At 38.6% G+C, this 26,982-nt stretch overlaps 1 protein-coding gene across 3 annotated transcripts in view; it reads right to left on the minus strand.

Moving 5' to 3' along the window:
- arhgap22.L (Rho GTPase activating protein 22 L homeolog) overlaps window positions 1-19,580 on the minus strand; it is a 61,949-nt gene extending 42,369 nt beyond the window's left edge. For all 3 annotated transcript variants that reach the window (XM_041569126.1, XM_041569125.1, XM_041569124.1), the window contains exon 1: window positions 19,253-19,580. The gene's annotated coding sequence lies outside the window, so the exon portion shown is untranslated. The remainder of the gene's footprint in view (window positions 1-19,252) is intronic.
- Window positions 19,581-26,982: the final 7,402 nt, after the last annotated feature.

A 26,982-nucleotide genomic window follows, 5' to 3' on the forward strand; every position in this document is an offset into this window, starting at 1 on the left:
GGCAAAGTAGGCAGGTGCCTAGGGTGCAAAGTTGAGGGGGTGCTAGCCACGTACCTTCTTTGTCTCCTAGTCTGCCCAATTGTCCGCTGCCATATGCGCGTCTCGCGTGCATTTATTCACGCATGCTCGTGTTCACTTGTGTATGCACATGAATGTCTATTGATGCATGCGTGTGTGCCCAGTCAAAATTTGATTGCTTTTTATGATGAGATAAGTAAGATGCTGGACAGCAGGGGAGCTGTAGATCTGTGATCTATTTTGATTTTAGCAAAGCGTTGCCATGAGGCAAGGTGAGAACCTCGCCTCAAGTGGCATGGAGTGGCCAATTACCAGAGGAGGCAAAAAGCCACCTCTGGTAACTTTAAAAACCAAAGTTCCATTTTTTTAACACGAAAAGTCAGCTCTGCTAGTGCAGTGAGCGCAATATGTGAAATTAGAGCTCACCACAGTAACATTCCAACACTCTCTATGCATTCCTATTCGATTTTTAGAGGCATGGGTAAAAGTTAGAGTTCATTTGATAAACATACATCTAAAAATTCTATTGGAATGCATAGAGAGCGGTGGAATATTATTGTGTTGAACTGTAATTTCACACTTTAATAAATCTGCCCATAAAGTCCATACAGCTGGGATTATATAATAATTGGGTTTAACATTGTAAGACAATATCCATTGAGGTCTCCCTGAGGAAAATATTTGATCTACCTGTATCTACTTTCTTTATATACAAGGTTATTTTGAAGACAGCTAAGAGAATGTCTTATTTACTATATCTCATTTCCTTTTGGTTAAAAGTTTACATACAAGTTTATTGTCTCTTAAAACAGTATTGAAGTATCCAGAATGTGATGCAATGACTTCTAGAAGCTGCTTCTAGTTAATAGTTAGATCAAAGTGCACCTATGGCTGTATTTAATAATATATCCTAGAGTCACTTCCCGTGTACCCTTGATATCATCGGAAAATTCAAACAACTCAGCCAAGACTTCTGAAACTAAATTATGGACTGCGACAAGCCCAGTTTCTCCTTAGGAGCAATTTTAAAAAAAATTAAGGTCCCAGGAGTAGTGAGTAGTGAATTTGTCCCATTTTTCTTCCTCCAAAAATTTGTGAATATCCCGGGAAATTCACGAAATGACGAAAATTTTCCGTCGAAAATGTTGACGCCGTCGTTAAAGTCAATGGGCGTCCAAATAATGTTGACATGCAAGGGTTTTGACGCAAGCGACTTTTCCGACGCACGTCCAAAATTTTTAGATGCCTTCAAATTTATTCGCCCATCACTACCCATGAGCATACAGTATGTACAAACAATTGTCTATGCAAATATAAAAATATTAGTACTACACTCTGCATCATCTAGAAATAAACAAACTTTTCTTTAAAAGGTTGAGCTAAACCTAAGGAAAACAACCGGTGAAGGAGGTAGAGGTATCAAAGTTTGACTATTGTTCAGGAACATGGCCTGAAAGGCTGTTGTGTAAAGAAGAAGAACCTTTATTCTGCAGAGCTCCATTATACAACACATTATATTATATACAGTATAAATGAATATGCATCCAAAAGACTTTTATAGCAGTTCATTCTATTTGTTTTGGTTATTGTTTTTTTCTGTTTAAGTATGTTTTTTAAAAAAAAACTTTAAGTAGTAAGGGGGTATGTAATAAAAGACACTAAGTTTTCCCAGGAGCAGTAACCCATAGCAACCAATCAGCAGGTAGCATTTACTGGGCACCTGTTTAAAAGCAAACATCTTATTGGTTGCTATGGGTTACCTACACTGTGCCTTTATTATATATGGGGGTAACTGTTTAAATGGGTGAAATGTCAACAGTAATAACCATGTAATGTCTTGTTGAAGTAAATATTGTAAATCATTCAGTTCTACTGCTTATAAATAAGACATGTTTGATATTTACTGTAAATTCCTTTTCTCTCAATCTCTTAGGTAGCAATGACTGATGTAATGCATACCACCCCTTAGGCAGAAAACCCATAACCAATAAGAATTGACTCATCCCAATAAAGGCCATGTCCCTCTCTAGGAATAGACAATATGAATATTGCAATTTTTGCTATTAAGTATATATCCTTTCCTTTGCCTACAAGCATCAATGATTAATGTGTGTTAAGAAGCAGTTTTTAAGAGATGGTCAAGAAGATTTAGCACTTAAGAAAACTGCTCTCTATAATGCAGCCACATTCAATCCATAATGCTCCAAAAATGCAAAGAAACATGACCATAATACATGCAACAGTTCCACAAAAATCCCTGCACACTCTAATCAGGAGGCTACCGCTGCCACTACCATTGAAAAGTTTTCTGCTGAATATGAGGAAATAGATTTATAGAGGCACTCGCCTCTTTATGTTTTCAAATTTCACAATATGTGAATGTTCTTGGAAAGAAATCTGGCAGCTGATCCACAGCATTCCTATGAAAGTTGTTCACCATAGGTGAAATGACAGGGTCCGGTCTAAATTTAATTGTGTAGAATCAGTTAGATAGTTCTTTTACAGTCACTAAGAAAGATTTACTAGTACTAATTCCATATCTTACATAAACTCGAAGGCTTTGATCTCAAATTAGCAAATATTTTATCAATGGCTCGTACCAAAAATCACCTAGGCTAATATCTGAACTATAAGTATATTGAATGTCAATTGCTTGGAGAACTCTTCTATGAATATAATCAAAGCATTCTCTTGTGAAATATTGTGCTTGCTAAAAAATATTCACTCTGCAGGAAGTATCTCTTTTTGGCTCAAATAATCTCTTCAACCCTTAATCCCTCCAGCCCAGACCCGCACCCTTCTACGACTTGCGTTACCCCGTGATCTTGTACGTGTGAGGGCCCAGAGGGGGAGGTTGTGACTGAGGCAGGGATGAAGTAGGGGGTTGTGGTAGAAGCTAGGGAGCCAAGAGGAGGGGGTGGGGGGCCCTGTGGTGGAAGACTCCGACCCACCAGTCTGACACTGATTCTGCATACTCACATGCAAACCAAGGGTACACACACATGCAAGGTTACAGCAGCCAAAGAGGTCTGTCTTTTACTCCCACACTTCTTCATATTACAGTTAGCTTGCATAATTTCCTGTCAGCTGATCTCTGAGGGAGCACACAGAATTTCACAAAATGATGGCAAGGGCACCATTTAGTTGTATAGAATAGAAAAAACAGCACCACCCAGGACTTTGTATAGTGTCAAATACAGCAAAAATGTATTATCAATGTTTCGACTCTAGTCCTTGAGCCGTCTTCAGGAATGGGAAAAACAGGAGCTGTTGTTCTGTGTTCTAACTGCCATGTAAGTGTGGAAAAACGTATTTCGTGCACTTTGCTTTGTGAAGGATTGGGGCACAAGGCCTTTGTCCTTGGTTAGACAGGGAAGTACCTGTGTATTAGTTACAGCCAGACAGGCTTAGGTTTTTTTTGTTTTCTGTATCTTGTCTCACTGAAAAGCTTCTAATAAACTGGTCAAAGACAAGTTATGCTGAACTGATCTGCCTGTGCCTATGTTTTGGAGTCTCTGGAAATGTACACAAAGGTCTATTCCCCAGTGAGACCACGGTCCAACTACCTGTAATTGGTACAATATATATAGCAATATTTAATAAATATTTTCTCCTGGTAAATGGCAATTTACTTTTTTACACAAATGCAATATATTTTTATTATATTTACTTTGTTTTCTACTTTCTGGCAGGAGAAAGATAATTGAATCTGATATGAAGCTCTTTCCTAATAAAAAATAAATGATGCCTGGTTGTGCACAGACGGTATTTTTCAGTAGTGGTCTAGTAACAATTACTGCATAGGAACACTAAGTGGCCTGTTTAAGATGTTTTATTTGTTCCAAAAGCCTGTTTGGGTAAAATTATGGAAATTGCCAAGGTTTTTCAGAAGTTTTCTTCACGATTGCTTGTGCTGAAAAACATGAGCAATCTTAAATAATCCCTAAACCTTATTTATGAATGCAAGCACAATTGCATAGCACTAATATGGGCACACAATTGTGCTCCTTTCAACCTTCAGCAGTGCCAATGTTACCATGGTGAATTATACAGGCAAGGTTGGATGTGGTGGTAGTTCTAGGGTTCCACTAAATAGGCCCAACGTAAATCAATTCTAGTGCCATTATTAACTGTACATTATGGAAGTCACTCCATTCTAACACAAAGGGTAAATTGTGGACACTATATTGTGTCCATATAGTTGTGTTGCAGACCAGTTGAAATGGTTGCAAAGACATAAGGGAACCATGGTTATGCAACATAACATTACACGGGGGCTCTGAGAGCTCAGCAAGTAATCCAGGCCATTACTAGATGTGATAACCTGCCTAGAGTTGAACCAGGGATCTGATGTTCTTGTGCTGTCTGTGTTACCACTATATGAGCAGATGGCTAAGACCCTGGTTTGCTTCTATGCTTGCTATTGCTACGATTTGCTGCCTGTCCTGACCCTTGCCTGAACTATTCTTCAGATCCTGATTTGGTGCTACGCTTCTGTTCTGTGTTTGACCTTGGACTGCGACCTCGACTACACTTCAGCTTCCTGATTCAGTACCATATTGTCTGTTTGGTTTGACCCGGCCTGTCCGTTGACCACACTCCTTGTTCTTTGTCCTATCTGTATAAGTTATGGTTTCCTTGCCTGCCCAGAGCTTCCCCCTTGGTCCTCTCACGTTAAGTCCTGGTGGTATCTGAGTAGTGGAGGGCTCCCTTCCGAAGCCTGCTGCTTATCCTGACCCTTGCCTGAACTATTCTTCGGATCCTGATTTGGTGCTGCGCTTCTGTTATGTGTTTGACCTTGGACAGTGACCTCGACTACAATTCAGCTTCCTGATTCACTACCATATTGTCTGTTTGTTTTGACCCAGCCTGTCCCTTGACCACACTCCTTGTTCTTTGTCCTATCTGTATACGTTATGGTTCCTTTGCCTGCCCAGAGCTTCCCCATTGGTCCTCTCACGTTAAGTCCTGGCGGAATCTGAGTAGTGGAGGGCTCCGTCCGAAGCCAAAGGCAGCTGCTATAGGCAGAAGAGTGAGCCAAGACCGGAAGCTTAGGGTTTGCCCTGTGTTTTGTAATAAGAGACGTTACACTGGACTGGTCCAGGCACCAATAACTGCTTGCAAAGAGGTACAGAAGTCTTTACAAAAGATGACCTCTGCAGATGACATTGAGTCATGCTTAATCGTGTTTGAATAAGTTGCAGAAAGTAATAGGCCTACTATGATCTAAGTAAACATGGTGCCAAGGATTGTGTTCAATTAAAAGTGTATATCTTATTTCTATGGACCACCCAACGAGATCCCAGATGTATGACCTTGATAACCTGATAAAGATATTCCTACAACCAGAAAGTGCAATGCCTGCTGTGTTTTTACACCTTCAATAATAAGTGCAAAAAGTGCATTGTTGTTGGATGCAAGAAAACTCTGACGCCACTGATTTGTGGTCTAGGATATTTTAATGCTTGCTGAAATGTGCAGGTTTTTGCACCAAGCAATTGCTGAGACAAGTTTAATTTATGGTATTAAAAGGTTGCTGTGTCCATGATGAATACTTTAACCCAGGGATCCCCAACCTTTTGAACCTGTGTGCAACATTCAGAAGAAAAAGGAGTTGGGGAGCAACACAAGCATGAAAAATGTTCTTGGGGTGTCAAATAAGTGTTGTGATTGGCCATTTGGTAGCCCCTATGTGGATTGTCATCCTACATTGGGACTCTGTTTGGCAGTACACCTGGTTTTCATACAACCAAAATGTGTCTCTTAGCCAGGGATTCAAAATTAAGCTGCTTTGAGGCCACTGGGAGCAGCAGCCAAGAGGTTGGAGAGCAACATGTTGGTTGGGGATCACTGCTTTAACCTATACAGCTTTAACATAGTAGTCACATACCCAAAGCACAGTATTTTGCTGGAAAAAAACATATATAAATGATACTAGTCATATTGTTTAGCTCCATTTGAAACATCAATAAATGAGAATCTAACAGCCTTGAGCTGTAAAAAAAAAAAAGCAACTGCTGGACCTTATCTGGCATGTGTACAGAACATCATTGTGTATTTATATACACTGTCTTATTTAGCATTGCAGTATTTATTCTACAGCTTCAATAAAATATTTTTCTTCCCTGCCTATTACTTTTTTTTCTTCAGTTATAAAAATGATTACGGTACTATGGTTCACTTTGAGTTACCTATCTCTTCCATTGCTGTGAGCCAAGTGGTATATCAAAACAAATGTATTCATCTTGTAGAAAGTCAGAAGAATTATATAGAATCCAGCATCCAGCCTGCATGGTAATTGCCCAGATCCAATTAAAGAAAAATTTCCTTATAATGATTCTGTGCTCTCTCATCCTCCCCTGTTTAGAGGAGCTGTGTCAGGAAGTTCTGCATTCAGTCTAACCCTGAGTTGTGTTCTTATATTTGAGATAATTGCTGTTATTAATTTAGGTGTTTTCTTTAAGTATTATGTGCATTTTCAGTTGTTCTGTGTCCCACCATTTCCTCTATGAGCCCATTTTCAATCTTGCTGAAGAGTAACTGTCCCTGACACTCAAAGAACACATGCACTTATCCTTATTTAAGCATACAGCCTCCATTTCCCTTTATCCCTTTTACCACTGACATTAGCTGTTTTTCTTTTCTGTCTGATTCATGATCCTTTCCTGTTTGAAAATTTTGATTAATCATGCCTGCCTGTTCATTGAACTTGAACTTACAGTATGTTCCATGTCTTCTGCTAACTGCACAGATTTATGCCTGGAGCCTACATCACTGGTTTATTGGTCTTTCCCTGTTTTGCCTGTTACGTATCCTAAGGGACATTGATCATAATACTGTAGGTGTCACCACTGACAGAAGTCCAGGACCTCTAACTACAGAGTTTACCATCTTTTCTGACAGAGGTGGGTTATAATTATAACTAGACTGATAGTATTGTGCAAACAGTACAAACATCTGTTGATGCACCATGCATTGGTCAATATGGTTCATCAGCAGATTGAATTTCTATGCATGTATATTTTAACTTCTAAAGCTTTACCTTATGCTTCTTATGTACTCAGCACTGTACAGCAGAACAATAAATTAATATATAATGGTGATTACAATAATAAATACAAATAAATACAAAGTACTGTTACTTTAAAGATTAGGAACTAGGTATCAAAGACACAAGAGGAAGGAGGTCCCTGTCCTGTGGCACTTACAATCTACATTGGTGGGTAACTTATAGACCCATATAAAAAGTGCTGCAGTTTACAGTGATTGTCACTGCACTATAAGGGGCAGAATTATCAAGGGCGGTATTGAAAATTCAAAATTAGAATTTCGAGTTTTTTATGACCAAAACTGTCAAATTCGACTAGCCGATACTTCAGCTTTTGACATATGTGTAGTTGGAGCCAGAAAGCTCCGTAAATTACCGATAAGAAAGAAGAGGATCTGGAAGAGGATTGAGTTTTTAAAAAAATTCTAATTTGATTATCGAGATTTATCATACTTTGGCCTTTTATGAAATTGAATTTGACTATTCACCACCTAAAACCTGCCAAAATTCTGTTTAAGTCAATGGGAGATGTCCTGGGATCAATTGTTGTTTGCAGCCTTTCTTTTTCGGAAAAAAAACTCGAATTGAGTTTTTAAAGCTCGAATTGAATCCGATTTAAATTCAATTTAAGTTTTCGGGTCGATCCTATTCACCCAAGTTGCACAAATTCGATTCCACTGGCCCAGTGCTGCCTGCTTCTTACCAAAGGACCACGGCTCCTTCACATACTATTAGAATATGGGATAGAGCCATGGAGGAGAAATCCTGCGTCAAATGATAGATCGTCGCCTTGTCTGAAGAGGAGCAGAAGTGGAGTTTCAGTAAGTTATTTTCTTAATAAAGGATTTGCGTTTCTAAACTAATTTGTGTTGGTGTTTTTTTTTTTTTTATGTATACTAACTGATTTTTTTAAAAAAAATGTTTGATGTTACTGTTCCTTTAAGTAGGAGAAACAACAGCCTACCAGAAAGTAGTTCCATCCTAAAGTGCAGGCACAAGTCACATGACTGGGGGGCAGCTTGGAAACTCACAATATGTCTAGCCCCATGTCAGATTTCAAAATTGAATATAAAAATATCTGTTTGCTCGTTTGAGAACTGGATTTCAGTACAGAAGTCTGCTAGAATATCACTATTAACTGATGGGTTTTCCATGACAGTATCCCTTTAAAGTAAAGGATAAGGGGGATGTTACCCATGTTCCCTGTGTGAGCTAAACCAAAAGACAAAACATGTTGTCCAGAGTATGTCAACAGTAACATATCTCAATTATTAAAGTATGCAGATTCCAGACACTGTTAAAGTTAATTATTCCTGGAATACACACAGTGATAAGATTGGAAAAGGGGAAGTAAGTTTGTAATCTAATAAGACTGAGCTCTTTATGAGGTTATTGATTCATACATTATGATGGAGACTGTGGAAGCTGTACTTTTCATTATCAGTCTACAGTACATCTTTTGCATGTATTTTTCAAACATTTTAGGAGAATGAATCCCTTAAAGAAAACAATGCTGTACTAAAAATATATGACAGTTTACTGAATGAAAACAGTATCTACTTTTATATTCAAAACAACCAACAATGAAAAAAAGCAAAGTACAACTGAGGGATTTTTCCTTTTTGCTTTTTGAGCTGGGAATTGAGCTAGGAACTTCAAGTTTTACAACAGACAATGACAGATAATAATAAGTACCAAGGTCATATAAAGCCTTACATAACTTGCCATAACTTAACTGTAGTTTTCTGACCACACAAGTTCTTCATTTTTGTTTCTATGCAGACGGTCACTTATTTATTTGTTAAACTATTGGTTTGGTAAATTTCTTTGCAACAAATTATTTTGTAGCAGCAATACTGTATTTTAACCTGTAAATGTGTATTGTCCTGCATATAAATACATTGGTTATCTTTAAAATATATTTAATGACATATAGCTATGGAGGATTTTCAGGTGTCTCTTGACAGAACTATGTTTAATTTTCAAGTCTTCAGTAGGAGCTTCAGAATATGACCTGTGGTGAAAACAGGTAGCTAATGTCCTGACATCATTCACAATGAGATCCCATTCTTAGCCTAGCAACTACAGTCCTGTTTGTTTTACATTTGTCAGTCATATGAAATAATTTAGTGCATATTCAAACATTATTACAGGTTCAAAAGAGGTGTGCAAGATAGTAATTAATACTAATAAAAAAAAAAGTTGTGTTTCTTTCCAAGAACAAAATCTTTTGTCAAGGACTTTGACAAAGGCCCAGCTTTCAAAACAAGATGCACATAGGGCTCAAGAAGAGCGGATTTGCTTCTTTCTTCCTGCCCACATAACTTACAGACCCTACTTACAATACTTTTTTCCCCGTACCACTCTGAAACAAGGTATAGCCTTATATATTTAAAGTCCAGTTATGTATCTCATTCAGTCATATTTTAGCAATTCTAGTTAAGGCATGTTTCTCATCCAAAGTCATTAACTCTGGCTCTCCCATTTTACTGGCCAAGCTTCTTGCATTAGTAAACATACATTTAACACTGGTAACAGTTATTGGTCTTCCTGTCATATATGATATCCCCATTTATCACTCCACCCCCATTTTTGTAACCTATCTTCCATAAAGAGATTGACAAATAGTTTATGTGGTGCCATTATTAAAAATGTGATTATTTTCTCAGGTTGTCTGGTAACTATAGACCTGTTAAAAATCTGTATGTGGAAAGCATTTCAATGTGACAATAAGGAATACTGGATACATTTTAAAGACTGTGTTTGGTCTATTGCTTTATATTTTTTATATAACGATCTTGAGGTCTGCTTTGTAAGTACTGTCTGTGTGTTTGTTGATGGTATGTTGTGCAAAAGAATATACATAGAGTGATTAATACAAACTGGAAAATGAGTTTCAACATTGATAAATGCAAGGTTTTGCACTTGGGCAAAAACAACATAAATATTAGTTATACATTAAATACATGGTGCTTAATGCAGAGGGATTAGGGTGTTATATTGTTTGCCAATGTCTGTCAAACAAATATAACATGTTCTTGTATACAAAGGTGTTCCAAACACAGTATTTAATAGTTTTCACTAGATTAATGATCTACACAAAACATCCAGAAATATTGGCAATAGCCTACACAACAGAGAAAGGGATTCAGAAAGTTCCACTGAATGACAAAGAAATTTAGGTACAGGTATAAGAATTCAAGTGTTGACACATTTGATAAGGCCAACAAATTTGAAATGTAAAACATTATTACAGTTTCTGTTTGTTATAGGGGTAATTTCTTTATTAACCAATGATTTAGCTGCTCTGGTCTTCCCACAACCCATATTAACAAAATACATACTGGTAGTTTAGCACATCTGAAAATATGCAGAGTATTTTAAAACAAAGATAGCTTAGGCATGTGAATCAGAAGTTGAGATTAAATGCATGTGAAGCAAAATTGATATACAGTTCAAGTAGCAAATTCAAGAACTAGAGAAACAATCAAGCTTGGTTCATACTTAACTCATTCAGTATTAGATATAATAACTTTCACTACAAAGGAGCCATTGACTCTAGAGGGCTGATATATAAGTGTTCTAATTGTTACCACTATTCAAGGTTTTTTGTACTGAAGCTCACAAACTCAAAAGTATTTATTAAGCTAAAAAACCTCGAAAAACTTGAGTGTAAAACTTTGGCATCCAAAAGTTTAGAAATCAATGGGAGCTGCGCTAGGCAAAATTTAGAGTATCTAAACTAATTAATCAATTCGAGTTTTTCAAGAAAAATTTGAGCTTGTTAACTCACAAATCTGAGGTATTCAAGTTGTTTTCCACAATTATATTTAATCAAGTTTTCTATAATTGGAGTTTTTAATAAATAAGTAAACATTCAAGATTTCTTTAAATGTGAGTTTATTTGAAGAGGAAATTACTAGGTATACACCAAATCCACTATTTTGGATTTAACGGAACCTCCGAATCCTTTGTCAAAGAATCGGTCAAATCCCGAACCGAATCGGAACCATAATTTGCATATGCAAACCAGGGGGAGGGGCACATGGCTAATAAAAATTCTACTTCCTTGTTTTGTGACATGATTTTAAGGATTCGGATTCAGTTCTGCCAGGCACAAGGATTTGGCCGAATACCGAACCGAATCATGCATTGAGTGCATCCCTAGAAATTACACAAATTAAAATTTTGATAATAGGCCAATAGCTGTCAAAGCATAAATGCCCCCCACCTTCCCCCCAGGAAGACCTCACCTTAAGTATTCAATGCTGTTCTAGGCACCAGTCCATAGGAAGAATATTTATGGTCTGGAATTTAGAGTTTAGAAACCTGCAACTTAACAGGTAGATGAATGAACAATTAAAGGAATGTTGTTTTTTTCCAGAGAAGGGATGCTGGGGAGGGGATGATAACAAGTTAAAGGGTACTCCCAGAAATTAGCCATTTTCTGCACTAAAACTATTTCCTGAAGAGATGCAATAAATAATATGGAATGAGATGATGCAATTCAAAAGTGGGACTTCCTAGGTTTAGTAAAATGCTGAACACCAAACACATTAGTATTTTTGGGCACAAACACCTTTGACTGTGTCCACCGCAGCTCCCTACCTCATACAAACACATTGTGTTTGTGCTGAGTCTTCGACTGCACTGTATTTATAAGGAGCAGCAGGGGGCACCCCAGATGAGGATGGTAGGGAGCTGTGGACGACATAGTCCACAGGGCAGGCAGTAAGTACAGGGCTGGCCTGCATCAACACCGTGCTTTAATGTGCTTATTGCAGGACACTCTCGTGACGCTCATTCACTGTTCTGTTAGTAGTAGTGGCTCTCAATGTGAGAAAGTTGCATGACACATCCCTTGTTATTAGCAATTTCCAGGTTAGAGAGCCTACCTGCTCAGTTTGCAGATTTCTCTGATATAATTTGAAAAAAAGGCAACATAAGAAATATAGGAGCATATTTAGCATGAAATAGAGCTCACCACAGTTTACCAGAGTGAAATTACACCACTCTCTACTGATTTTAAATAATTTTCACATTTCAACTCTCACTTTCACCCATTGAAAAATATGCTGCCAAATATGGCATAGAATTCTTGCAAAATTTCTCTGTGGCAAGCTCTGTTTTCACATATGCATTGTATTTTAAAAACATTTTGCCTTTTTAGAGTTACTGTACATTTCGGCTCATGGCAATTGATGACCTTCCTGATAAACGAATGTGTATTGTTCCGTCAACTATTCTGTCCTGATTTACTGATATGATATATGATTAGGTCACACAACAGTTTCTACAAATACACCCATATGGAGAAATCAAATAATGTAAAGTTTAATAGAGGTCTGGTATTCCAAAGCAAAAAAAGCATGATTGCTACTACAGTAGGCAAATATAAAGTATGTGCTGATGGCAGCTATTAAACCTAAAACAAACTTAGCAAACATTAATACATTTTCATTTGCTGCTTTAATGGATGGTTTAACTTTAGGTTTTAATATGTAACTTTTAATATGTTATAGAATGTCCTGTTCCTAGCAACATTGCAGTAGGTTTTTATTATTAATTTTTAATAGTTTTTGAATTATTTACCTTGCTCTTCTATATCTTTCCAATTTTCCTATGGGGGTGGGGTCACTGACCCTGCCATCCAAAAACTATTGCTCTGTGATCTTAATTGTTATTCTTTATCTTCTATTTAGTCTCTCTACTATTTTCTCCTATTCTATACAATATATAAATTATTCACAATCACAGCAAGCAGGCAGGCAAGCACCATTTTATGGACGCTGTTATTAAGGCAAACTTTTTTTTATCCCAAAATCTTGTTTATGTGCCCATGTCTATGCAATGGCTACACAATAAGAAGGTAAGAGGAAGGAGGAATGTGGGGAGTGCAGTAACATCTAGCAAATACTGAATGAAAAGTGAAAGTTGCCTGCCCTGCCTCTAAGGCCTAAGGCATAAAGATAGGATGGACACAGTGTCGGACTGGCCCACCGGGACACCGGGAAATATCCCGGTGGGCCCCAGTCCTTGTGGGCCCCCACGACCACGTTCTAATTTTTTTAAATATTTTTTTGCCAGCGCTCCGATTTTTTTGTTTTCGGAGCAATGGGCCCTGCAGCGCTGCCGCTACTCCTACTGGCCTGTCAACTACCGAGTTTTCAAACCTTCTCCCTGACTCAGCTCAGCTGCCTTGTGCCGTGCGCCCATTAAGTATTTGCGCTCCTGTGCTGTGGCTGTGCGACCGCATGTGACGTCACGGAACGTCCTTCACGTGGGGGAGGAGAGAGAGACGCGGCCGGCTTCAGAGAGGGAGCGAGCGGTGCTGGCGCAATGGCGCTGCTGCTGCTATAGCCATACTCATACTGCTGCTGGCTTGGACCGTCGATCCTGGCTGCCTCCTGCCTGCATCTTTCGCTGCTCGCTGGGCAAGTTGGGCTGGTGATGACTATTGCAGTCCCCTGCCCTGCCCTGTCTCCTCTGCTAGCAAGTTTTTTTTGGAGAATATACACTACAGTGGCAGTGCTGGTGAGCAAATAATTTAAGTGGGGGGCCTGCCCTTAACCACCCTGGGGGGTTGGGGGGGAGGGAGGTGTATGGACTATGAACTATGTTAATAAGACTCATAACCCACATTAACTTTTTTTTTTTTAATCTGACCATCTCCAGTCTTTGCCAACAGTAGTTGCTTAATCTGGTTGAACCTGAGATATTAATTATTATTTGACTGGGATGGGAATGGTTAAAATAAAAATGATAACATAAATGAAATAAAATAAAAATTATGAAATAAATGAAATAAAAACGATAAAATAAAAGAAATAAAAATGATAAAATAAAAGAAATGATCAATGATTTTTTTACTTGATTAATGCAGTATAACATGAATTTTTAATCAATTAATAAATTACCTTTCAAGCTTCAGTTGTGTTTTGCCTACCAGGTATTATCACATTTTGATCAGTCCCTGCCCATGGAGCTTACAATCTAAAGTCCCTTATTCACATCAGTTCCTGCCTCAGTGAGCTTACAATGTAAAGTCCCTATCACATTCCTACCAGTCCCTGCCCCAGTGGAGCTTACTATCAGAAGGCCCTATCACATTCCCATCACTCCCTGCCCCGTGGAGCTTACTATCTAAGGTCCCTATCACATTTCCACAAGTCCCTGCCCCAGTGGAGCTTACCATCAGACAGCCCTATCACATTCCCATCACTCCCTGCCCCATTGGAGCTTACAATCTAAGGTCCCTATCAAATTCCCACAAGTCCCTGCCCCATTGGAGCTTACAATCTAAGGTCCCTATCAAATTCCCACAAGTCCCTGCCCCATTGGAGCTTACAATCTAAGGTCCCTATCAAATTCCCACAAGTCCATGCCCCAGTGGAGCTTACAATCTAAGGTCCCTATCAAATTCCCACAAGTCCATGCCCCAGTGGAGCTTACAATCTAAGGTCCCTATCAAATTCCCACAAGTCCCTGCCCCAGTGGAGCTTAATATCAAGTAGGCCCTATCACATTCCCATAAGTCAAGCAAGTACTGCTAAATACTGAACTGACCATCAGAATTTTAACCTGCAGCAGTGCATATGGTTCTTCACAGTGAGGACAGTGAGGTTGGGGAATGTCAAAAGATGTTGTGATTTTGTGCTGATTGTGTTAATGCCTTTAAGAGGGTCTTGGATGGTTTCCTGGACAATTATAATATCCAAGGCTACTGTAATCTATAGTTAGATGTATGTTTATGTATTTATGCCATCTGTTTATGCCAAAACTTATATATATTAAATATACATTTATTTGGGCAATTGCATACTTGCTACTGATTTTGCTTGATGATAAAATTACAGTTCTGTGTTTTTAAATATAACATATTCTTGTTGCAGAATTCTGAAATCATTGAGTTGCTTGGTGTAAGTAAGACTGGTTCGTGTGAAAAAAGTTATTCAGTGATAGGCAGACAGATTGTACCCTGACGTTATCAGGGAAAGAAAGACAATATTTGTTATTTGTTGTTATGAAGCCAAATGCATGGTATGATTCCTTCTTTTTGGCATGTTTTTAAGCATGATGCTGCAGCATGATGGCATGTTTTTTTTGTGCATGGTGTGTCCGTTTGAAGCTCAATGTTCTCTTGCTTGTATCACAGTTTTTCAGCTTGGGCATGGTGCACAAACTTACAAGTTTAGGTTTATTTAGGGTTAATGATACTAATACTCAGAATGCACTCTTTATTGATAGGAGATCTACAATGTCTTCTAAAAGAGCTACTGATTCAAAAGATAAAAGCAAGGAAGCCATCTCTAAAAAGAAATATAAAACAGGTTCAGAAAAAAGGTTACAGGCTTCCAGAAAAGGGCTAGTGGATGCAGGGACTGCACCAGGGCAACAAAGGCTATGGCAACCAAAAGGCCGGCCATGTCAGAGCTCTGCAGAGCTTCAGGCCTTAACCCATGAAGATGCCCCACTACCAATAGCTGCATCATCATCATCTAGGGTTGAGGAGGAATGTGAAGGGCCCTCTTGGCTTATAAGAGAACAGGAAGGTGAACAGAAAGACTCCCCTACCATTCCTGTAGAATCTGATAAAGACTCAGATTCAGAAAGTTCAGCTGAGCCTAATGTGCTCTCCCCAGTTACTTCCACATATGCTCAGTGTAATCCATTTAAGGCACCAGACCAAACCTGCAATCTTTCTGTTAAATTACATTTTATGGAAGCACACCCAGTTCAGCCACTTTCAGATGCTACTCACACACTTCCTTTCCAAGCACACAAAGTATATTTCCGATCAGTGCCTGGTGGAAGTGCAATTCAGAGAAAATGGCTTTCTATTTGTGTTGATGACCAAAAACTTTACTGCTCAACCTGCATGGCTTTCTGTACTAACAGAAGAAGTATATTTATTAGTGGCTGGCCAGTTAATAGACTGCATGTCAATGAAAGAGTCAAGGAACATGAGGAATCTGTCCTACATCAGGCATCAGTAACATCTTATTTGACAGCAGAAAGGAAAAGCGACATTGAAACACTAATCAATGTTAATTTAGTTAACAAACAAAAGGAAAAAATAAGGCATAATCGTTTAGTCATAATGAGGTTAATTGACATTATTCAGCATATTGCAAAACTTGGCCTGGCTTACAGAGGAAAGGATGAAGCTGCACATGCCTTACTAAATAGTGACTTGAACCATGGTAACTTCCTCGAGTTGGTTTTACTTCTTAGTAAATATGACAGTGTTCTACAAAATCATGTCAAAGAGGTAGTGGCAATGAGCGAGGAAAGGAAAAAGCACCATCCCAAGAGCAAAGGGAGAGGAGGCCTAGTTACTTTCCTGAGTAAAACTACAATAAATAACTTGATAATTGTAATGGGAATGATGGTAAAGCAAATAATTAGCCAGGAAGTTAAAGATGCAGTGAAATTTAGTGTGGAAATGGACAGCACCCAGGATGTTGGTGTGATGGAACAATGCAGCATCATTCTGAGATATGTAAGAGAGAGAGATGTACATGAAAGACTTATTGCTCTCATAAATGTTAAGAGCACAACAGGAGAAGCACTTTACCTATCTCTCAAAGATCAGCTGGAAAAGGTATCTTTGAGTGTCAGTAACATCATTGGTTGCTCTTTTGATGGTGCTGCAAATATGAGTGGGTGTTACAATGGCGTTCAGGCCCATATAAGAAATGTGAGCTGCAGTTCTGTTTATACATGGTGTTATGCTCATATACTGAATCTGGTAATTGTGGATATAACCCAGTGTGTAATCCCTGTAAAATCACTGTTTGGCCTTTTAGAGAAGACTGCATGTTTTTTCTCTGAGTCGTACAAGAGGATGTCTGTGTGGACAGAACAAGTTTCTTCCCTGCGTCAAGGGCAGGAAAAACTTTCCAGACTAAAAAAAATTGGTGCCACCCGATGGTGGAGTAAGCCCAGAGCACTCAGTACTATTTTTGGTTCCTGCACTGATCAGTCAAAAGAGTTGTACAGTGCACTGATTTGCTGTCTTGAGCACATTTCTTTGTCCACCCAGTTTGACAGCAAAGTGGTCAGTGAGGCAAAATATCTAATTCATGGTTGGACAAGATATGAAACATTGCTTGTTTCTTTTCTCTTCATGCAAATTTTTGACATAGCCACACCTGTATCAGATTACCTTCAGACTAGTGGGCTGGACATTTTGCAAGCTTGGAGAATGGTTGAAATGGCTAAAAGCCAATTTCAGAAACTGAGAACATCATTTCCGAAGCTTGTGAGTCTGGCAAATGCTTTTATTGAAAAGATAGACCATTCCCTTGATGAGATGTCTGTCAGTGCTGAGCTAGAGAAGAGTCTCCCACATAAAAGAATAGCAAGGAAAAAAAGGATGCCTGGGGAGTTGGCTGCAGATGAGCCTCTTGTAGATCCTCTGAAAGAATTTGAGGTCCAGACATATTATGCAGTCATAGATCAGGCTGTAAACAGCATTGACCAAAAATTCTCCAAAAATGAAAAGCTCATACAAGATCTTGCATTTCTAGACCCTAGGCAGTTTAGCAACATCAGGGAAGAGGACATTCCAGGAGAATCCTTACATACAGTTGCTGATTTGGCTGGTGTGGATACTGTTCAGTTAAAATCTGAGCTTTTGAACTTTAAAGACAACTACCCACTGCTAAAAAAACCCAGCCTTCCTCAAACAGCCAATGTCACTATAGAGGAAAGTGATGAGGAGGAGGAAATAGCCAGTGACTTAAAAAAGAGTGTGTGTGAAAACTGTCTGACCTGTTGCTACAGGCTTCTCTAAGACCACAACTTACACTCTTCTGCATACACAAACCTCTTTGCTGTGTATAAAACACTACTAACTTTGGCTTGCACTCAGGTGTCATGTGAAAGAGTGTTCTCTAAGCTGAAAATAGTAAAAACCCGTTTAAGATCTATGATTGGACAGGAGTTGCTAGAATCGTTTCTGCTGCTTAACATTGAGAGGGACATTGCAAATAATTTAATTTATGATGATATAATTGATAACTTTGCAAAATCATCTTCCCTCTTGCAGAAATTACTAATTTGAGATTGGTTGCTCTGTTCTGTGTGATTATGTGTGTTCTAGGTGACTAAGATTTCTACACATTTATACTGCATGTGCAGTGCTTTAATTATATTTCTTATAAAACAACTTTGTTCTTTTTCGGTAATAAGGTTATTTAATATTTATGGCAACTTGATGTTATTTAATAGTATATAAATAAAAATGTTCACTTTAGTATGCATTTCCTTTTTTTTCACTTGAGGGTTTTCGTAAGTATATGGAGGGGCCCTTCAGATCAGGTTCTCTGGTGGGCCCCAGGTGCCCCAGTCCGACACTGGATGGACAATACATGACTGATAGCTGAGACCAGTTTATAATGGGTGTTTTAATTAAAAAAATAATTCAGGTTTCATGTTTAATTTGAAAATTACTTTTGGTATTCAGCTTTTTAGGTCTGGATGACAGGTCCCATATAACTGCTGAGATGCAGACAGTCATATCAATGTACATGTACAGTACATTAAAAGCAGCAACGATAATTACTGAAGCTAGCAGACAAAGATTTAAAAAAATCTTTCTTGGATCTCTTCATATATTTGTGTGTTGATTTTGCAAACATATTTTCTCTTTTTATGTCATTTTGCATTAGCTGTTCTCCCAGAATGACAAATTATCAATATCAAAATAATATAGGATGCATTCTTTGATTCTAAAACATTTTACAAGAAGTTGTGTAAAGAAAATAAGTAATACATTGTTTTTTCCATTCCATTTGTATCTGCCTCCAGGAAATCATGTGTCAACTAAAAGCTGTATTGCAATACAAACAAAGAGTATGTTTTTCTTTTCACTAATAAAAGCTCTATAGCTCTTATATTCACATTGTCGAAAAAAGCATACAAAAGAAACATTGTATGTTAAAGCAAAATACGAATAACTTCTCAAAGATTATTTATCTCCTATACAAGCACACCCTATTCAAGCACCACATGTACCTATAATGCATCCCTGGTATAACCTAAGTAAAAAAATAAATAAACAAACTGATGAGCCAATTGCTTTTACAGTAAATGGAAATGTTTGCATCATTTTTATATGTATATGTTTATATAGTTACCAAACGGATTAAAGGTACACAATCTAATGGTGTAGCAGCTTACCTCTTTTTTCCTGCAGCACTTTGGAGTATGACAGTCTCTCTTCTTAAAGCACAGAAAGAGAGCTCATCCACAACATGCACCCATCCTGTTGCATCCTCTGTATAACCACACAGTAGCTGCATCAGATACTAAGCATCATTACATCCTAAATGGTAGTTGCTATTGATTACTGGAAGATATTGTTGTGCCCAAGAGACATTAGGGAGGGGCACTAATTGGCTGAGTATGATAGTTCATCACAGTGGATTTCTTGCAGTCACAGCTGAGCAGCAGTGCAAAGGGTGGTGTTGTTCTATTCTTGAATGAATGAGGTATCTTCACTCGACAAATGATGCTTGAAAATGGCAGGATGAACATGCTTCTTCCATATCAGGATACAAATAATTAGAACAGAGCACAGAAAGAGATCACATTAACATCCATTTTCAACCTGATCTAATATTAATGTATTTGTTGTTTTTACAGTAATCTAATATTTATGTCTTCATTCTTAACCATTGTTTTACTGCACAGAGCTCTGTTATATATATCTGCTATATATCTTGAGCTACAGTTTATGTTGCATTTTCAGCTCTCTCTTGATGCTGCACCAATATGGGATAGGAAAACTCAATATACTATATATTGTGGATGTATATATATCATAGAGAGAATATATCTGAGCAAGTCACTCACAGGACTTTAAAATATGGTGAAAAAGAGATGGTTTTTTTTATTACTACAATGTTTTGGTTTTCTTTGAGAGGAGTATAATAAGGTTTGAATTTTTTCACTCTTATTTACCTTGACATAGGTCTCAAGGAGAACCGAAACGTTGGAATAATAAACAAAATGTATCTCTTTTTCACCATATTTTAAAGTCCTGTGAGTGCCTTGCTTTACATGATATTCTATATGACTTTTCTGCAGTGTGCACCCAGGGTTTTTCCTCCAGTAAGTGAGTGCAGCTATTTTTTCCTTTATATATATATAAATATATATCTGCATGTGAAATGTTGGACAAATGTGGGAATTAAATGAGAAGTTATGGGCAGACAGAAGAGCCTTGCATGTAGTGATGACCTGTGCAAAATCTGAAAGACATAAGTAAGTCAAGTTCATTATAATGCTTAATTTGCAAAATATGTTACAATGTTAACCTGAATCCTGCATTAATAATCGAAACACAACTAAAAAGCAACTTATTGTGGATAAAATATAAAAACCGGATATATTTATAACAATTAGAAGTATTTACAACCATTGTTTACTAAAAGGTTGTTGTAACGTACGGTATCCCAAACCCAGTGTCAACCCCAAGCTTCCGGTCACAGCCCGCTCTTCTGCCCTTAGCAGCCGCCTTTGGCCTTGGGTGGAGCCCTCAGATGCTGCCAGGTCTAATGGAGGGAGAAGCAGGGAGAGAGTTGTAGGTGAGCATGGGAACCAAACATACGGATAGGACAAAGGAGCATTAAGCGAAGTCCAGGACCAAAACAGTCAATGCAGTACAATATGGGTAACAAGAGCAAGGTCGGGGTCACAGGCCAAGGTCATACACAGAGAGGAATCAAAGCTTTTTCAAAAACAGAATCAGAAGAGTCATCAAGCCAGGCGTGGGTCAGTTCAGGCAGCATGAATGGATAAACAGGGGCAGGCAAGGATCAAACACTAGAATATACAACAGGAAAAAGCACACAATACACCCAGGAACTTAGGAAGAACCTTTACATTGGGCCATGCACTTTAATCAGAGTGCTCTTTAATTATTTGAAATTCGCACCACTGTGCAATGATGTCACGCGGTACTCGGATATTTCCGGATTTACGCAAATCGACGTGCAACCAGGAAGAGCCGGCATTCGGCCCATTGCACAGATCACACAGGCGGTGGTGGGTGTCCCCGCAGGCAAGATGGCGGGCGTCCCCGTTGCCTACCAGGTATTTTAATTACAGCTGATGACTGAAAAAAGCAACGACAAAATGATGTGTCTGCTATTATCTGTTATTTTAAAGTGCAGGTTTTTTATTTAATTACTGTGGTTTGATTTTGTCAATAGCTTTGCTTTCCCTTGTGCTAAATAGCAATTTAGTAGTTTTAGTACTTATAGCTGGTTTACCAGAACCTGCAACACTTTGCAATTAGACTTACAACGGTTTGAGGTGGCCACCTGCCCAAACAGTTGCACCTGAACAGTCTGTATAAATAGAACCTGGGACTCCAGTGGAAGCTATTGTGTGACTGTAGCTGTGTAACGGCTTTAGAAACTTAAAGGAGAAGGAAACCCTTTTGCAAAAAAACCTGTCCCCCCCCACCCCAGGTAGACCCTCCCCCCAGGCTAACTACCCCCCCCCCCGGGGAAATGCCACATACTCCATACTTACCCCTCGGCGCAGATTCTTCCAGCGGAGTTCCACACGCACGCATCCTCGGTAAGGTGACTGGGCAATTTCCGTGTAATTCCGCACATGCGCTTGTCGCAAGCCGGCAAACTGCTGCAACTGCGCATGCACAGAAATAGATGGATGCGTGGAACTCTGCTGGAAGAATCTGCGCAGAGGGGTAAGTATGGAGTATGGGGCATTTCCCCGGGGGGGGGGGGTAGTTAGCCTGGGGGTGGAGGGAGGGGGTCTACCTGGGGTGGGGGATACGGGGATTTTTGCAAAATGGTTTCCTTCTCCTTTAAGTTTAGAGATCTAGAGCAAAATACTGCAATGCTGATGTTGAATGAATATCTTGGGGGAGATAGGGCTTTGGGATTAGAATGAAGTCATAGGGAAGGAGAGGGGGGGGCACATAGTATACCTATGAAGGAGATCCCAGTGTTTCAAAGAAATTTGGCTAAAAGTGCTAACATATTGGATCTAACTCTCCAATGAATAATGTAAATATCAAACCCCAAAGCAGTAACTGCTTTTTCTGTTTATAAACACATCCAGGTTAATCATGTAAAATGTCTGATTTTACTTTGTCCTGTGATTAAACCAAATTGCTGCAAGTACAGGCATGGGATCAATTATCTGGAAACTCATTATCCAGAAATCTCCGAATTACTGTCTCTAATAGACTCCATTTTATCCAATTGATCCAAATTTTTAAACTGTAATAATAAAACATTACGTTGTACTTGATCCAAACTAAGATATAAGTTATCATTATTGGAAGCAAAAACAGCCTATTGGGTTTAATTCATTTAATATATCTCCAGGTCCTGACCATTCTGGATAACAGGCCCAATAGCTGTATTACAATGTTAGTGAAAGGTAAAAGCATTTTAAGGGAGATTAGTTGCCTGTGGTTGAAAATCTTTAACAAATTTCCCTCTGTGTCATTGCCCTTAAACCAGGTGTCCAACCTGGGCATAAACTAGGGTTGTCACCTGCCCGGTTTTTAACCCGGATAGCCTGGTTTTTGTAAGCGCTGTCCGGGTCAAAACTGCCTGCCTGGTTTTACACATTAGGAAAACTGGACAGGACTCTCTGTTATTATTGCCGACCGCCATGTCATAAGCTCGCCCCCACTACATCACAAACCCGACTCTACCTGATGCCACATTCTGCCCCTCCCTGCTCCCTTTGATGTCAACGCCTGCCCCCTGCCCGGAGTAATAGCTGGGAAAGGTGGCAACCCTAGCATGAACAGATACTATGAAATAGAAAAGTTTGCCTGTTACTGTTATTGTTTATGTTCAGTGAAATGTGTATCACCTATCCATGGTAGTGACACATCCAGGGCCGGATTTGCATCCACGGCGCCTCGAGGCCTTGTGGTCCTAGCTCAGAGCGGACCCCCCTGCGCAAGCGCAGAGCAGGAATGCTGAGCTCCTAATGCGGCTGGGCGGCCCTAAAACTTTGCCACAAATATGGGCCTGGACACATCTCTGTAATCAGGATCAACATTTTTTTCACTGCCAGATGTGTGAAACTGGTTCATTGCCCATTAAAGGGCTAAATTAATGCACATCTTAGTTTCTGTGTTCAGTGACCTCAACAATAATTTTTAAAAATGTTATAAAGAGATTTCACTCAACCACTTGTTGGTTTTGTTCTCCTCTAAACTACTCACTCCATTTGCTTAAATATGCAACTTTTCTCTCTCAGTCAGTGGTTCCCTCTACCAGGGGGGTTTGCAGCAGTGACAGGGGGCTCAGCATGAAGGCAAGCTATGCTGCTTAGGGTAAGAACTGGTGAGAATGGCCTAGAATTCTCCTAGCTACACCTGAAAGTCTAGATTGAAGGTCAGTTACTGTGGGATTTGGTGTGTATATGTACCTTGTATTTGATATCTTAGACCTAGGTGTTCTTTACACTATGACTGAATGACTTATACACCAATATTTCTTATATCTGTACTCATTTTATAAGAGGGCTTTAAAGGGGCTCTATAACTGAATATGCGTGGCAACCACTGCTCTAAAGCCTTTACATAATTTTCTCTTACCAACTTTTTGTGCTCTTTTTTTCACCCATACTCAGAACTGCAATGACTGCTATCACCTTCCAACCACTGTACTAAATCCTCCACATTGTGTTTAGATCATTCCGCCACATCATGCTTAAAAGAAATCCTGTCATAATGGTTTTAACCCTTCAACTCCTTATGCATTTGTGGTTTTACTAGTAACAGTTTCTTGCAAACGCTACATAAACCTTGCTGTAATATAATACATAAAATGCATTTCACTTATCTTATTATTATTATTGTGAATATATAAATTCATTTTTCAAAAGCATAGCTTTGCATTCAGTAATAAACAAAAATTTATAACAATATAAAAATAGATCCTCATCTATTTTTGTATATTATGAACACTAAGACATATGCATAAGACATAAGACACTACTGAAAAATGCCCTTCCAGCGATTATTTGTCCATATAATGCAATAAATTTAAGCAAGCCATCTCAATCAAAGTTATCCCCAGTCTAGTTCTACATTGACTATCTTGTAAAACTAGAAATGATAGGAGCTACAACAACAAGATGGCTGCTACTCCTGTATAACCTACTAGCAAAGGGAACGTTGTATTTTTTGCCTCAGAAGGGGAAAAAAATCCAACTGACTCCAAGATTGCAATCCAACAGATCCTGGATCAACTTGGTGACTGTATTTTTTCACTTTTTAAAATCCACCAACCCTTTCTTGAAGCTATCTAATGTCTAATGCTATCTAATTCAGGGATAGAATTTCACAACTTCACAGGTCTCACTGTAAAACGTTCCTTCTAAATATTAAGATGAAACCTTTTTTCTGTTTTTTATTATATCTTTTATTACATTGTCCCTTTATATACTGAAATATATTTAGACTTCTCAGATTAACAATTTTAGCATTTCAGTTTTACTTGCAACATTTCCTAAGTTAAAGGAAAACTTTACCCCCAAAATCAATACTTAAGCAACAGATATATGATAATATATCATATTAAGTTTCATATTAAAGAATCTTACCAAATTGGAATATGTATTTAAGTAAATAATGCCCCTTTACATCTTTTACCTTCAGCCACCATTTTGTGAACTTCCTCCGAGATCCCCTGACCAGAAATAATTAAGTTCTAACTGTAACAGGAACAAGTGTGGAAGCAAAAGACAGAAGTTTGACCATTAATTGCCCAATGTTTGTTTGTGTGCACCGCAGCCCTTATTTCTTAAAATGGCAATTTTGTATTTAGGATTAATCAATGGCACATACTATTAAAATGTATATTATTATGAAAATGCTTTATTTACATTAAGCATAGTATCAAGTATGAGCTGCTTCATGCAATATACTGTATTTTTATAGAGAACTACATTGTACGGGAGTATCGTTTTCCTTTCGAACTGCCCCTTTTAATATTCATCTAAATAACATGGCATTCGTGGTTTTAGAGAAAATAAATTGATTCCAATTAAAATGGCTTTATTGCACAGTTATATTACATTACAGCAACATTTCAGGCCAAGCAACTCTTTATCAAGCTGACACACTTAAACAACCCATTTTATATCCTTCTATGCCATCTAGTGGATATTAGTGTACAAAACAGTATACAAAGTTATTGCAATTTATAAATTGCAAAAATATCCATAAAAGTCTAAAACAAAAGTGCTTCATATAAGAAAAATATGAAGTGCTTAATTAGACATCTATATTAAATACATCTGAAAGAGAGAAACGTAAATAATTTATAAGAGCATAGGAGGTAATCATCTAAAAACTGGACTCAAATCATAATATAATCTGAGAAAGTTACATATATTAAATATTGTACTGTAATGCAGCTATGGTTTCATATTTATAACTGCTAATAACTGTAACTTCTAGGCATTACAGTATGGAGTATATAACTGGGCAAACAGCACTCACAAAGGGGTACTATTTATGATTGCCTAAGCTTTTGTTTAGTCACAGGCACAAGGATGGAAGTATGCAAGTATGCAGCGGCGTGCACAAGGAGGACGTGGAGGGAGTGTTGAGGTTGGACTCTTTGCATTGAGGGCCCTTGCATATATATATAGATATACAACCACTAATACTGAGCCCTCTCTCTCTATATATATGCTTGCCCAAGAAATAATACAAGTCAGTCTTAAAGGCATTAATAGAATCTGACATCACAAAATCACCTGCCAGGGCATTCAACAACCTCACTGTCCTCAATGTGAAGAACCACCTATGCTGCTTCTGGTTTTCCAGTCTAAAGCAGTGGCCTCTAAGTGCATTGATTCTTTTTATGGGAAAAAGATCCCCGCTGTCTGTCTATAATGCCTTCTAATGTAATCTAGAGTAACCATTTCCCAATACCAGCATCTTTCCAGGGAAAACAACCCCAACCATGATAGTCTATCCTCATAGTTTAACTCCTCCTTTTCTTTTACCTGTTTAGTTGTGTGTCTCTGAATTCTCTCCAGCTCATTAATATCCTTCGAAAGGACTGGAGCCCAAAACTGCACTGCATTCTCAAGGTCACGGCTAGATTATCTGCTGGGAGTCCTAGACACTTGCTAGGGGGCCACCTAGTTTTAGGGGCTTGGTCCTGGGTCCCCTTCACTTGATGTGCATGTGATGACATGGCACATGCGCAGATAAACGCTGGCATGATGTCATGAAGGGGAGGGCTGGCTGAACATAAAAAAGATATGGGTGCAATCGGAAGTTGGAAAATCATTCGCGTGCAAATTGCCTAGCAAGCTCCTCCAGTGTCTGCTCCAACTGTCTGTGCCTTTCTGCTGCTAACCTGCTTGCCACATTGTGTGCCTCTGCCCCCCCCCAGGCCCCAATGCTGACCGTGCCTGCCTGTCTATCTCACTAAGTTCTATAAGCTTATAAGCGCTTAACGTGTTTTGGGAACACCCCTTAATCATAGGCTTGCTCTTATTCCACAGCAGCCACCTGTGTTTTTTATGAAATAATAAATAGTGTTTTTACTTTATGAGGAGGTGTGCTGCTTTTTTTATTTGAATGGTAGCAGTTTGAGGAGTGATGTGTGGATGCAGGCACCCCTAATTCTTTGCAGTCCGGTTTATGATACTTCCCAGAAGGGGAGAGTCCAGGGTGAGTCAGAATTTTTTTTTTTGAGTTACTTACCTGGAATCTATAAAGAGGCAAAATTATGTTTTCATCCAACAAGTTAATGCCCATTGTTATACAAGACAATGCCCACATCCAGGTCATTAATAAACAAACTAAAAAGCAAGGGACCAAGTACAGACCCCTGTGGTGCTCCACAAACAACACAATTTAGAAGATATTCCATTTACCACCACTC

This window comes from Xenopus laevis, chromosome 7L, assembly GCF_017654675.1.
Source record: "Xenopus laevis strain J_2021 chromosome 7L, Xenopus_laevis_v10.1, whole genome shotgun sequence".
NCBI lineage: Eukaryota > Metazoa > Chordata > Amphibia > Anura > Pipidae > Xenopus > Xenopus laevis.